This window comes from Octopus sinensis, linkage group LG14 (genome assembly GCF_006345805.1).
Source record: "Octopus sinensis linkage group LG14, ASM634580v1, whole genome shotgun sequence".
Taxonomy (NCBI): Eukaryota; Metazoa; Mollusca; class Cephalopoda; order Octopoda; family Octopodidae; genus Octopus; species Octopus sinensis.
Window position 1 is genome coordinate 36,000,343 of NC_043010.1, and position 13,428 is coordinate 36,013,770.

The 13,428-nt window shown below is 38.9% G+C and overlaps 1 protein-coding gene across 2 annotated transcripts in view; it reads right to left on the reverse strand.

Annotated features, from left to right (window-relative positions):
• The window catches only part of LOC115219468 (solute carrier family 2, facilitated glucose transporter member 1), a 90,466-nt gene that overhangs the window by 67,696 nt on the left and 9,342 nt on the right, over window positions 1-13,428 (reverse strand). The gene's annotated exons all lie outside the window — the stretch shown is intronic.

A 13,428-nucleotide genomic window follows, 5' to 3' on the forward strand; every position in this document is an offset into this window, starting at 1 on the left:
GCAATATTTGTCCTATATCTTTGCTTTCTGAGTTCAAATCTCACCATGGCCTGCTTGGGTAGTAGAATTAAACAGTCTTCGGGTTTAATACACCACCTGGTACCCTTGCTGCCTTTAATGCAGTGGTTCGTCCACAATCTATGCAGACAACTACCCAATTCATCCCAGTGATAAACCTACCCGACTTCAGCATACCGTACTACCCAACTCCTGCCTCCACTAACCACCACACACACACACCAAAGGTAAGTCCCCTCAGCTATAACACACCATGTTACCACACATCCTCACCATCACAATCCAAGTAGATATCCTTCCCTTACTCCAGGGTCTATCCCTAGGGTAAGCTGAGGATAGTCAGTGAGCTGACAGAACCGTTAGCACACCAGGTGAAATGCTTAGTGGTATTTCGTCTGTTTTATGTTCTGAGTTCAAATTCTGCCAAGGTCGACTTTCAGCCTTTTATCCTTTCAGGGTCAATAAAATAAGTACCAGTTGAGTACTGGGGTCGATGTAATTGACTTAATTACTTTTGAGTAAGGAGTATAAAAACTGCACCCCTCAGCCAAGCCATGTCAAGCCAGTGTGGTAGAGTAGGCTGATCAAACCCGTATGATTTCAAGCTTAAATTCATGGCTTTCACACTAGATCGTAGTTGGTGGGAGAGAACATACTGATGCTTTTGTCCTGCAGTGGAGTTAAAATCCAAGGTGAGGATCTCTGCTTGTCATGCTACCAAAATCCCAACTTCTGCATCTTTTTGTCTTTCTTTCTCTCTCTCTCTCAAACAAAAGACAAGAGCCAAAAGTATGGTATTCTTTATATATAGGCGTAGGAGTGGCTGTGTGGTAAGTAGCTTGCTTACGAACCACATGGTTCCGGGTTCAGTCCCACTGCGCGGCACTTTGGGCAAGTGTCTTCTACTATAGCCTCGGGCCATCCAAAGCCTTGCAAGTGGATTTGGTAGACGGAAACTGAAAGAAGCCTGTTGTATATATGTATGTATGTGTGTCTGTGTTTGTTCTCCCAACATTGCTTAACATCTAATGCTGGTGTGTTTATGTCCCTGTAACTTAGCGGTTCAGCAAAAGAAACCGATAGAATAAGTACTAGGCTTACAGAGAATAAGTCCTGGGGTCGATTTGCTCAACTAAAGGTGGTGCTCCAGCATGGCCACAGTCACATGACCGAAACAAGTAAAAGAGAGTAAAGAGTATATACCTCATGGCAAGTGAACTTATCAAACCCATCTGTGAATTTTCCAATGTAAAGTTAAGAAATCAACCCTCACCCACAAACACGACATCCCACTAGTGGATTTGAACATCAAGACTTATCAACTGGTTGATAGCCAATTATCCTATCCCCTTGACTGTCTCACTTTTACGCCCAGCACTGGCAGGTACACCCAGTTCCTCTCTGCACTTGTTAACCTCGTTGTTTCACAGACAGACACACACACCGGCAGATTCAGAGATCAACACTGAAAATAGAAACCACGGAAACCACATAAGGGTTTCTGGGTGGTGACCACTACAGAAAGGCAAAAGTTGGGTTGATAGTGGTGGTGGTATAGTGATGAATTATGTGGTGGAAACAGTGGCGATGGTGATGGTGAGGGCAGTGGTAACAACAAAAACGTCACGGTGGTGCTTATAATGAATGAGAGTAATAACAATTGTGGTGGTGGTGACAATGGTAATGGTGATGGTGGTAGTGATGGCGGTGGTGATGATGGCGTCGGTGGTGGTGGTGATGATGGCAGCGGTGGTGGTGGTGGTGATGATGGCGGCAGTGGTGGTGGTGATGATGAGGGTGGTGGTAGTGATGATGGCAGTGGTGGTGGTGATGATGGCGGCGGTGGTGGTGATGATGGCGGCGGTGGTGGTGATGATGGCGGCGGTGGTGGTGATGATGGCGGCGGCGGTGGTGGTGATGATGGCAGCGGTGGTGGTGATGATGGCAGCGGTGGTGTTGATGATGGCAATGGTGGTGATGATGGTGGTGGTGGTAATGGTGGTTGCATGGACAGAGGTGATGTGGGTGTTGTGATGGCAGTAGTCACAATGCTATGCAACTGTAATGATGGCGATTGCTATCGGTACTTGTCGAAAGTCTGTAGATGGAGAAAGCAGAACTGACGGTGCCAGGGGTTGCAGGAGTTAAGTCAAATTGGTGCAGACCAGGCCCTCCTTCCTCTTAACTGTCCATTGTTCTTTTGTTTCACAAACAATAAAATGCAGTCGGCCACTCATTAGTTATTTCCTTCCTCAACACCAATACACCATTCACCACTATCAACAATATCCCAAGACAAGCCAACATGGTCGCTCAACTTACTAGAAATAACAGCCGAATTACCCTCAAACAACACATTGTCTCTTAACAAAATCAAAAAGGACGCATTGCGTAAAACACATTTTTTCTTTTACTTTTTTCAGTCAATGGGCTATGGCCATGCTGGGGCACCACCTTGAAGTGTTTTAGTTGAACAGATTGCCTCTCCACCACTTCACCAATTTGTTTTCTTTTTTTTAATCTGGTACTTACTCTATTAGTCTCTTTTACTGAACTGCTAAGTTACAAGGATGTAAACAAATTGACACTGATTGTCAGGCTGTATTGGGGGACAAAGATACAAAGACACACACTCATATACATCGATCACACCTTATTCTCTTTACTCTTTTACTTTGTTTTGGTCATTTGACTGTGGCCATGCTGGAGCACCACCTTTAGTTGAGTAAATTGAACCCAGGACTTATTCTTTGTAAGCCTAGTACTTATTCTATCGGTCTCTTTTGCCGAACCGCTAAGTTACGGGGACGTAAACACACCAGCGTCAGTTGTCAAGCAATGGTGGGAGTGGGGACAAACACAGACACACAAACATACACGCACCCACACATGCACACACACACACACCACACACACACACACACACACACACACACATACATACGTAAAAAAATACAAGCTGGGACAAGAATGCAAAACATTTAGAAGACGATACAAAAAACACGAACAGGACATTTGAAGCCTTCAATCTTCAGTCAAGAACCGGATCATCATCAATATATATATTGATAAAAGGTAAGATAACAAAAGAAAGAGACCTCGATATTATGTAAATAGAGGAATTTATCTGTAAATGTAATTAATATGTGACAATTATTCGGTAGCCAAGATAAAACTCTGAGTTTCGGATGCCGAAGTGGCAGCATGGATTTCCACCTCGGCATCCGAAACCCAGAGTTTTATCTTGGCTACCGAATAATTGTCATATATTACATTTACAGATAAATTCCTATATATATATATATATATATGGTGCAACTCCCTGGCTTACCAGTTTTCAGTCAAACCGTCAAACCCATGCCAGCATGGAAAATGGACGTTAAATGATAATGATGATGATGGTCTTAACCCTTTAACATTTAAACTAGCCATATCTGGCCAAAATATTCTTCCTGTTTTATGTGCAAACTGGTCGGATCCAGCCTTTCACACCTACCCTGCAATGTTAGTTTAAAAAATATACGGTTACATAATCAAAATCTCATGGCTACAAGATAATACAGGATAAATTCAAAACTGTGGGTATAAATAAGCATTATATTTCACAGAATAATTTGAATGATAAAGGACTAATTACCAACCACAAAAGCAGAATCATTAAGTCATGTTGCCTCAATAAACAAATCATCATCGTTTAATGTCCGCTTTAACCCTTTAGTGTTCAGATTACTCTGTTAAATGTAATATTTTTTTTACTCAAATTGCTTTTAATTAATCATGCATTGAGGTTTCAATGACATGATTGTTCATTTTTAGAATGTCACTGTAGGTTAGGTGTGAGAACCCTGATCTGGTCAGTTTAAACATAAAACAGGTAGAAAACTTTGGCCGGATATGGCCAGTTTAAGCACTAAAGGGTTAAACGATGATGATGATGATATGTTTATTGAGGCAATAAATATGTCCATGGAAAATAGCTTCAAATATGACATTCTCAAGAAAAGATACTATGGTAAATAAAACTGCTTCCCACAGTTAAGGGTAATGAAATTTTGAGTGAAATATCTAATTTTTACAGTAAAATGGTTGAAGTTAATTCAATCTAGAATACAGTGATCTTGTTTTTTTTTTTGTTTTTTGTTTTTTTCTAATGAGCTTTGGCTGATAAAAATATAAAAATTATCTTCTGAAGTTCAGTACTACAAAGAAAATGCAGAACAGGCTGAGCAACAAGCAAAGCAAGATGGCTTCTTTATGAAAAATCTTCATACACACAGCAAGATCAAGCACAAGAATGTGTGTGTAATCTTGTAGAAACTAATACTGGGAAAGATGAGCTGAATGTGATGCTCCTATTACAAGTGATTTTAAAAACTAAGATACAAATAACACAAACTGAAGATATTCTTGAAAAACACACAGAGGAAAAAGAAGATATCACGAAGGGTGAGAGTACTTCAAAGATTGCTAAAGTATGTGGTACTCTACCTGCCTTGAATTATAGTAACTCAGTCAAAATAGCTATATTTCTGCAGTGATAATTTGTAATAGTTTATGATCCAACAAGGGATAAGCAAATGGTGAAGAAATGAGCTCTCAACAGCAGATATATTCTACTCCAAAAGATGTGTAGGGGGTGGTGCTGTAAGTTACCCAGTAAAAAGTAGATAAATAAATAAAATGGTACATAATCTCTACAATAAGCAAATTCAAAATCTAGAAGAATGCTGAAACAATTCTTCATGTAAGGAGAATATTGATTATTTAGAAAACTGTCAGATTTGTATAAACTTGTGTCTAAAAGAAAAACAATAATGCTGTGCTAACCAGCAGAAAATTACGAAAGAAGATCAATACTGGCAATAATTTTTGCAACAACAGATGGCTTTAATCAAAGTTCTTGCATGCAGAACTAAGCTTAAACAGATATTCTGCAAATAGTGAATTGAAGCTCAGGTTGTTGCCTATTCAATTTGAAGGTTCAAGTTTGCGGTGTCTTTGTTACATGGTGCAATGCCCCTTTTTTCAAGACAATCTCACTAGTAAAGTACTACAAAATATGGGAAAACAGCTTACACTCAGCACCAAGACAACTGCAAGGGACTAAGAAATATAGTGGAGGCACGTGGTTAGGGTGCTGGATTCATGATTATAAGATTGTGGTTTCGATTCCTGGACCAGGCAACACGTTGTTGTTCTTGAGCCAAAACACTCCATTTCATGTTGCTCCAGTCCACTCAGCTGGCAAAAATTGAGTACTCCTGCGACAGACCAGCATCCCATCCATGTAGGGATTATATACGCCATGTAAACCAGCTCTGATGAGTCAGAATGACACAAGAAAGTAACTTAACCCTTTTTTTTTTTATACTAAGAAATGTCTTGTGGACTGCAGGTGTGAATGAGGGCTTTCAATAAATTTTGGTAGGTTTGTCTGAGACTGTGAAGGAAGGAGACACTCAACCAAACTTTGAGACAGAACAAACAAGAAACAGAAGAAAGAGGTGACAGTTTGAACACAAGACTCAAAAGAAAAACACAGCCAAATTCCAAAAACAAATTTAAACAAGATTTCTACAATGTTTGTCTTACATTGTCAAACAATCTGTTGAAGTGAAATTTCAACAGCCGGGTCCCGTAAAGGTCACGGGCAATATTTTATAAATATCATAGTCATAATTTTATGATGGTGTTTGCAGTTGAGTACCTTATTTACTAATTAATTTGTCACTTTAGTCATCTCTAAATGTACATGCGTGTGTGCATGTGGATGTGAATGAATGTCAGTATGCACACACAAGGCAGATGACTGGTTGGCTAGCTGGTTAGCTACATGCATAGACAAGGCATGGCTGCATGGTAAGAAGCTTGCTTCAAAACCATATGGTTCTGGGTTCAGTTCCACTGTGTGGAACCTTGGACAAGTGTCTTCTACTATAGACTCAGGCCAACTAAAGCCTTGTGAGTGGATTTAGTAAATAGAAACTAAAAAAAAAAAGACTGTTGTGTGTGTGTTTGTCCCCCATCACGACTTGATAACTAGTGTTGGTATGTTTACATCCACATAGCTTAGCAGTTCAGCAAAAATAGACTACAGCCTAAGTACTAGGCTTAAGAAAAAAAAGTCCTGGGGTTGATTTGTTCAATTAAAACCCTTCAGGGCGGTGCCCCAGCATGGCCACAGTCAAATGACTGAAACAAGTAAAGATAAAAGATACAGATGGCAGACAGATAAGTAAAAGTGTTGCAGCTTACTCCCAAGTTAGCCATTATCAAGCAGACCTAAGACCAAAAACATTCTAGCCAGGGTCACCCCAGCATTTTGTATATCAAGGAAATACTCTGTCCAACACATATTCTTTTCTACTCTAGGCACAAGGCCCGAAATTTGGGGGGAGGGGGCCCAGTCAATTATATTGACCCTAGTACACAAGTGGTACTTAATTTATCAACCCCAAAAGGATGAAAAGCAAAGTCAACCTCGGCGGAATTTGAACCCAGAATGTAAAGACAGACGAAATACTGTTAAGTATTTCGCCCGGCATGCTAACGTTTCTGCCAGCTCACTGCCTTACTGTCCAACACATATTATACATACAATAGTACAATATGATCTGAAGGAGATTCAATTGCTATTTTTACTATGTGCAGTCAACACCACAATCTCTCTCCCACATCACCTTATAAAGTAGAACTCCTGCTATGAAATGTATACGGTTTGCCTCCCTCACAGAAGAAAAAACAGTCACTATCCAACTGTTAGTGATGTGTGGGTGAATAATAAGTATTTGAAGAAAACTGTTTACAAACTACTTAAGATGGCCAACAGATAAGTGACAATTAAGGTGGGATAGTAAAGGTCTCCTTATGGCAAAACTTCCTAATTTTCTGATTTCATTGGTGTTTTATTAGATTGTATTGTAGAATGCTCATAACCTACATCCTCAATATCTTATTATTATTAAAGTAGAAAAACAAAAACACTAGTGTTTATTCTTCTCACCAATGTAACCACAACCAATGCCAACATCAACATCACCACCAATACAGCCACTACTAACGCAATCACTGCTGCCAACACAAACAACAGAAGTCTCTTTGTGGTTGCTTGATCTGCTAGAAATACTCATCAAATTTCCTTCAAATCCCAACCTACCATCTTAAAATAAGGCAGGAAAACTGAATAATGTATGTTCTACATACACCATTCCTGAAAACACAACTGGAGTAGTCAAGGTTGGAAAGTCTTTGCACACAAGGAGGATCATGCACTATAATTTTTTGCCCAGAACTCCTGCGTAAAGTGAGAAATGAGGAAAAAAAGGTGTTTTACAGGGGTTTTTCTCTAAAAACTGCAATTTTCAACTGATTCTCTCCCTTTTCTCATTCTCTCTTTCTCTTGCTTACATGTTCTCACCTAACCTCTGTAATAGTTCCTCTCTTTCAGTTTATGCCTTCTTTCCTTCCTTCTTTCTCCCTCTATTTCCGTTCTTTCTCTCTTTTCTTCCTTTCTCTCTCTCCCTCTTTCTTTCTTCTTTCCTTCCTTCTTCCCTCTTTCTTTCCTTCCTTTCTTTCTTTCTTTCTGTTCGACTAAAGGAAGTGCTCCAGCATGGCCACAGTCAAATGACAAACAAGTAAAAGAATAAAAAATTACCGCATTTTAATCCCAAGCAATGCTGGGTATCTCTGCTAGTTTGCAATAAATTGCTTATACTTCAACTATACACAAAATACTTTAATAATCTTTTTTATAGTAAAGATTATTTGCCAACATAACATGGCAGTCCTGGTTTAGGACTAATGCTGCTGTAATTTAGCCCCAGGAGACATTGTCTTCAGCTGGCTATACCACACAATCTGTGTTCTTATATTTTCAAACAAGGGAATATAGCACCCCCACTCAGCTCAAAACAATATCTGTGTATTACGATTTCCAGGTTATTTCCCTTCATCAGCATAGAATAATTGTTTGGCTAGAGGTGGCACTGCCAAATTCCCATTTGAAATATATAGTTTTCAAAGTGACAACTAGTCACTGATCTATAAATTAGAAAATTACATTTTTTTTTTTTTTACTGTTGCTGAAAATCTCTCATTGTGAGATTTAAAAATAGTAATCTTTTTTATGATTCATAATAATATTTAATTATAACACCATAATGTAATTTTTAACATCAAATAGTTATGGAGGGGTGGTCATCCACGTAAAATGGGAATCAAAAGGGTCCATAGGCAAAAAATGGTTGAGACCCTCCTATAATGTTTTTGTTTGTTCCTTCTCAAGCCATCCCCGACTCATAAGGGCTGGTTTCCCAGTTTCCTTGACATATAGGTTCCCCACCTGGATGGGACACCGGTCTGTGGCAGGTGAGCTGCAAGATGCAGGAGGAAAGAGTGAGAGAAAGTTGTGGCAAAAGAGCAGCAGAAGTTCGCCATCATCTTCTGCCGGAGCCGCATGGAGCTTAGATGTTTCGCTCGTAAACATACACATCACCTGGTCTGAGATTTGAACCCTTGATCCCTCGACCACGAGTCCGCTGCTCTAACCACTAAGTCATGTGCCTCCTCCTATAATGTAGTCCTAGCAATAATAGTTGATCTAAGCAATACTCAGTACTTTTCTTTCTTTACCTCAGTATGGTAAAAGACAAAGTGGGCCCTGGTAGGAATTGATCATAGAACACAAAGAATCTAGCTAAGCTAAATACAGTAAGATATTCAAACTCAAACTGGTGCCCACTGGCTTTTTTTTTCTGTCCTTCCACCTCCTCAGACACCATTACCATCAACATATTTCTATTTCCCACACAGCATTACTATTATCATGAGATGCCAAGAGAAAGAGAGAGAGGTGGAAGAGACAGAGTGGGAGGGAAAGATTAGTAATATTAAATTTTCTTTAAACATCCATACTTGAATTGCCTCTTCCTCCATACCCACTTACTCTGCTGATGTGTGTAAGGTGATGGTTTGTTTTTTTAACCTTTGACCAACATTCTACAGGAAGTTATCATCCTTTAGAGACCAATGAAGAAAATGGACCAAGTATTTCAGTACACAAGTAATGAAGTTTCTCTCACCATTGCTCATAATATATATATATATAATATATATACACAGGGTGAGGTTAATAAACTGTCATCTAAATTATGCAAAAATGAAAATAACATTGTCATTTCATTTTAAAAGATATGTTTACCAAAATTACATACAAATATCTTGAAATACTAAAGAGTAAATTTCTTCAATAAAATCGCCATTGGCTTCAACCACAGCCTCCAGACAACTTTGGAATCTCCTGCAACTTTTCTGGACAATCTCCTTGTTTAAGTTGGTCATTTACATTTCATTCCATAATGACAACCTCTGAGAAGCACAGGGTAACATAATCACACCGTTAAACTCCTAGTGTGAAACTGATTGGTAAGATCAGCCATAATGATATAAAATACTGTACACTTCAAGACGCTGCTAGTAAGGTGAGGGTTGGCAACGAGTACAGTGAAGAATTCCGGGTAGAGGTAGGGGTCCACCAAGGCTCAGTCCTCAGCCCCCTCCTATTTATCATAGTCCTCCAGGAAATAACGGAGGAATTCAAGACAGGATGCCCTTGGGAGCTCCTCTATGCTGATGACCTTGCTCTAATTGCTGAGTCACTATCAGAACTGGAGGAGAAGTTTCAGGTGTGGAAACAAGGATTAGAATCGAAGGGCCTTAGAGTCAATCTAGCTAAAACCAAAGTCGTAATCAGTAGGAAGGTAGACCTTCCTACTATCACAAACGCCTTCAGGTAGATGGCCCTGCTCGATCTGTAGAAAAGGTGTAGGTAGAAACTCTATAAGATGCACCAAGTGTAAGCTATGGACACATAAGAGGTGCAGCAATGTCAAAGGAAGGCTAACTAGGAAAATAGTTTTTGTCTGTGGCAGATGCTCTGGAACAATAAACACTGAAAATGCTCTGAGACCAACTTCCGTCACTTTCCAGGGAGAAAAACTAGAAATAGTTGATAGCTTCCGTTACCTAGGTGACCAAGTCAGCAGCGGGGGCGGGTGTGCTGAAAGTGTAACTGCTAGAGTAAGAATAGCTTGGGCAAAGTTCAGAGAGCTCTTACCTCTGCTGGTGACAAAAGGCCTCTCGCACAGAGTAAAAGTACTTTGAGAGAAAAGCTGGACCTAAGAAGCATCAGTTGTGGTGTGCAAGAGAGACGTTTGCACTGGTATGGGCATGTGGCGAGAATGGATGAAGATAGTTGTGTGAAAAAGTTCCACACCCTAGCGGTTTGAGGGAACCTGTGGAAGAGGCAGACCCAGGAAAACCTGGGACGAGGTGGTGAAGCACAACCTTCGAACTTTAGGTCTCACTGAGGAAATGACTAGAGACCAAGACCTCTGGAAGTGTGCTGTGCACGAGAAGACCCAGCAGGACAAGTGAGACCATAACCCGTGGCCTTCTACATGGGATGGAGCCAGCCTACGTATGCATACCTTCCCTTATTGGGACACAAAACTCTACTTGTGAAGACCTGTTGAGGCAAGTGAGGATCAGAATCGAAATCGATCAATGGAAATTGCAGATGAGTTACCAGTGCCGGTGGCATGTAAGAGAACCATCCGTTCGTGACCGTTGCCAGCGCCCCCCCGACTGGCCTCGTGCCGGTGGCACATAAAAAGCACCATCCGTTCGTGTCCATTGCCAGCCTCGCCTGGGCCCCGTGCCGGTGGCACATAAAAGCACCATCCGTTCGTGGCCGTTTGCCAGCTCTGTCTGGCACCTGTGTGGGTGGCACGTAAAAAGCACCCACTACACTCACGGAGTAGTTGGCGTTAGGAAGGGCATCCAGCCGTAGAAACACTGCCAGATCTGACTGGGCCTGATGAAGCCTTCCAGCTTCACAGACCCCAGTTGAACCGTCCAACCCATGCTAGCATGGAAAACGGACACTAAACGATGATGATGATGATGATATCCATTTTCGGTGCTTGCCTGGGTCAGATAACTATATTATTGAGGTGTTTTGTTTTATAGCCAATTGCTCTTCCTGACATTAAGCCTTACCTATTTCTTAAGTAATGGATATCTTATTCCACAAAGCTTCAAAGGCTTGAAGCAAGCGGATGATTTATTGACAGGAGAAGTTCTATCAAAAACAGCACGTAAACATCATGTCTTTCATGTAATTGAACAGCAAATGTAAACAAACTCTAAAAGCATGTGTGCAAGACACAAGGTGCACTATACGTAAAGGAAAAGATCTTAGTCAGTTACTATAATCTCATTTACATCTAGGATGCTATACAGGAATACTAAATTGACCCCTCTTGACTGGTACTTTTTTTAATCAACCCCAGAAGTATGGAATACAAATTTGACCTAAGCAGAATTTGAACTTAAAACATAAGGAGTGACAACTAAATACAGTAACGCACTTTATCCACTGCTCTAATGATTCTGACAAACCACTGTCTAAGATGGGATGGCCATGGCTGGAATACTTTTTATTAGGGGACTGCTCAATCAGAGGACCTGATGATAAACAACAACTACATGCATGGCCACTGATGTTTACATCTCACACACACACAATCTAGTGTTATACACTTAAGGTTTGATTGTTACTTAATAAGAAGAGACAGTAGGTTGTGCTGCCATTGTCATTCTCCCATCATTACTTGCTTCAAGATGCTACAACCACCACCACCACTGTAGTCTCCACTTCTACTACTATCATAGCCTAGTACAGCTGTGCTGAAGCTAATTATCTGCAGGAAATGTTATATTATTTCCTGATGAAGAGTGTCAACATCTTCTTGTCTACTTACACCTTTACACATACAACCACACACATACTACTAAGAGAGGGAAGCAAAAAAGTTTTCAAGAGACAAGACACACAGACTTTATATCATCATAAACCCACATACACACACTTACAGAAACAAAACAAAACAAAACAAAAATATGCCACAAATACTTTCTATTATTAAGTAGATGTCTAAAAACTCATGTCTGCTGAAGTCACAGGAGAATAAAGGCTGTGCTGATGATGCCCAATGAGGTAGAAACAATATAGAGATAGTAAAGATTTTTTTGTTGTATGGGTATTTAATATCTCCTTATTCATCTTTATTGTTCATATTCATGTCACTGATCACTGTGTTATCTTTCACAGCTCATTTTTGTTTATATAGCAGGTCTCTATTTATCAGTTTTCTGATATGATGCATAAACACATGTGCACACACACACACACACACACACACACAAACAGCATATCAATATCATCATTTAACATCCGTTCTCCATGCAGGCATGGGCTGGACAGTTTGACAGAATACTGCCCAGAGCTTCTCAAATGCCCATGAAGATTTTAATGCTGATATGGTTGAGAGAGGGAACTGTTCATCAATGTATAGATGCCGAGGGATTATGGAACCTCAAAGAGAAAAAACTCAAAGAACATTAATCAGTTTTAATTAATTTCACAGCTAAATGTTGGTAATTGTCTTTTTTGAAGTAGAAAACACTTCTCTATGATGCCGTAAAGTGGGACTGAACCCGAACCCACAAGTGGATTTGTTTTGGTTTTTTTTACAGTGGACTGTTGAAATGCAAGTGAAATTTTAAATAAAAAAACTGTAACTCTACAATAAATAATAACACCATTGAATTTGAATCTTTAATCTATATATATCAAGGTGAGAATGTGTGTCTGCTGTCTGTCTGTGTGAATCCCTAAAACTCGAAAACTACACAACCGATTTCATTCAAATTTTACACATGCCTTACTTATGGTCCATGCTATGTCATGGGCTAAAATTTCAACTTCTTGCCTAATGTGAGCTCAAAGAAATCTCTTATCTCTTACACTATTTCAATATTACATCTCAAAAGTGAAACAATAACATCTCAATCGTAATGTGAGATACTTTCAGTTTAATAGTTTCACTATTAATACTGAAACTATTGAAGTGAAACTATTATCTCATATATATCTTGCATATATACATACATTTATGTGTATGTGCATATATATATATATATATATATATATATATATATATATATATATATATATATATATTAAATATGAATAATATATACAATATAAATTATATATTGATTGATTGATTCTAGTTTCAGCTCATGAGCTGTGGCCATGCTGGGGCACCGCCATTTATATATATTTATATATATATTTATATATATAATATAAATAATGTATATGTTATAATATAATAATATATATACATAATATAAAAAGATATATACATAATATAATAATATATATAATATATATATATAAATATGATATATATATATATATAAATAAATATAAATAATGTATATATATATATTATAAATAATGTATATATTATAATATAAATAATGTATATATATAATATAAAT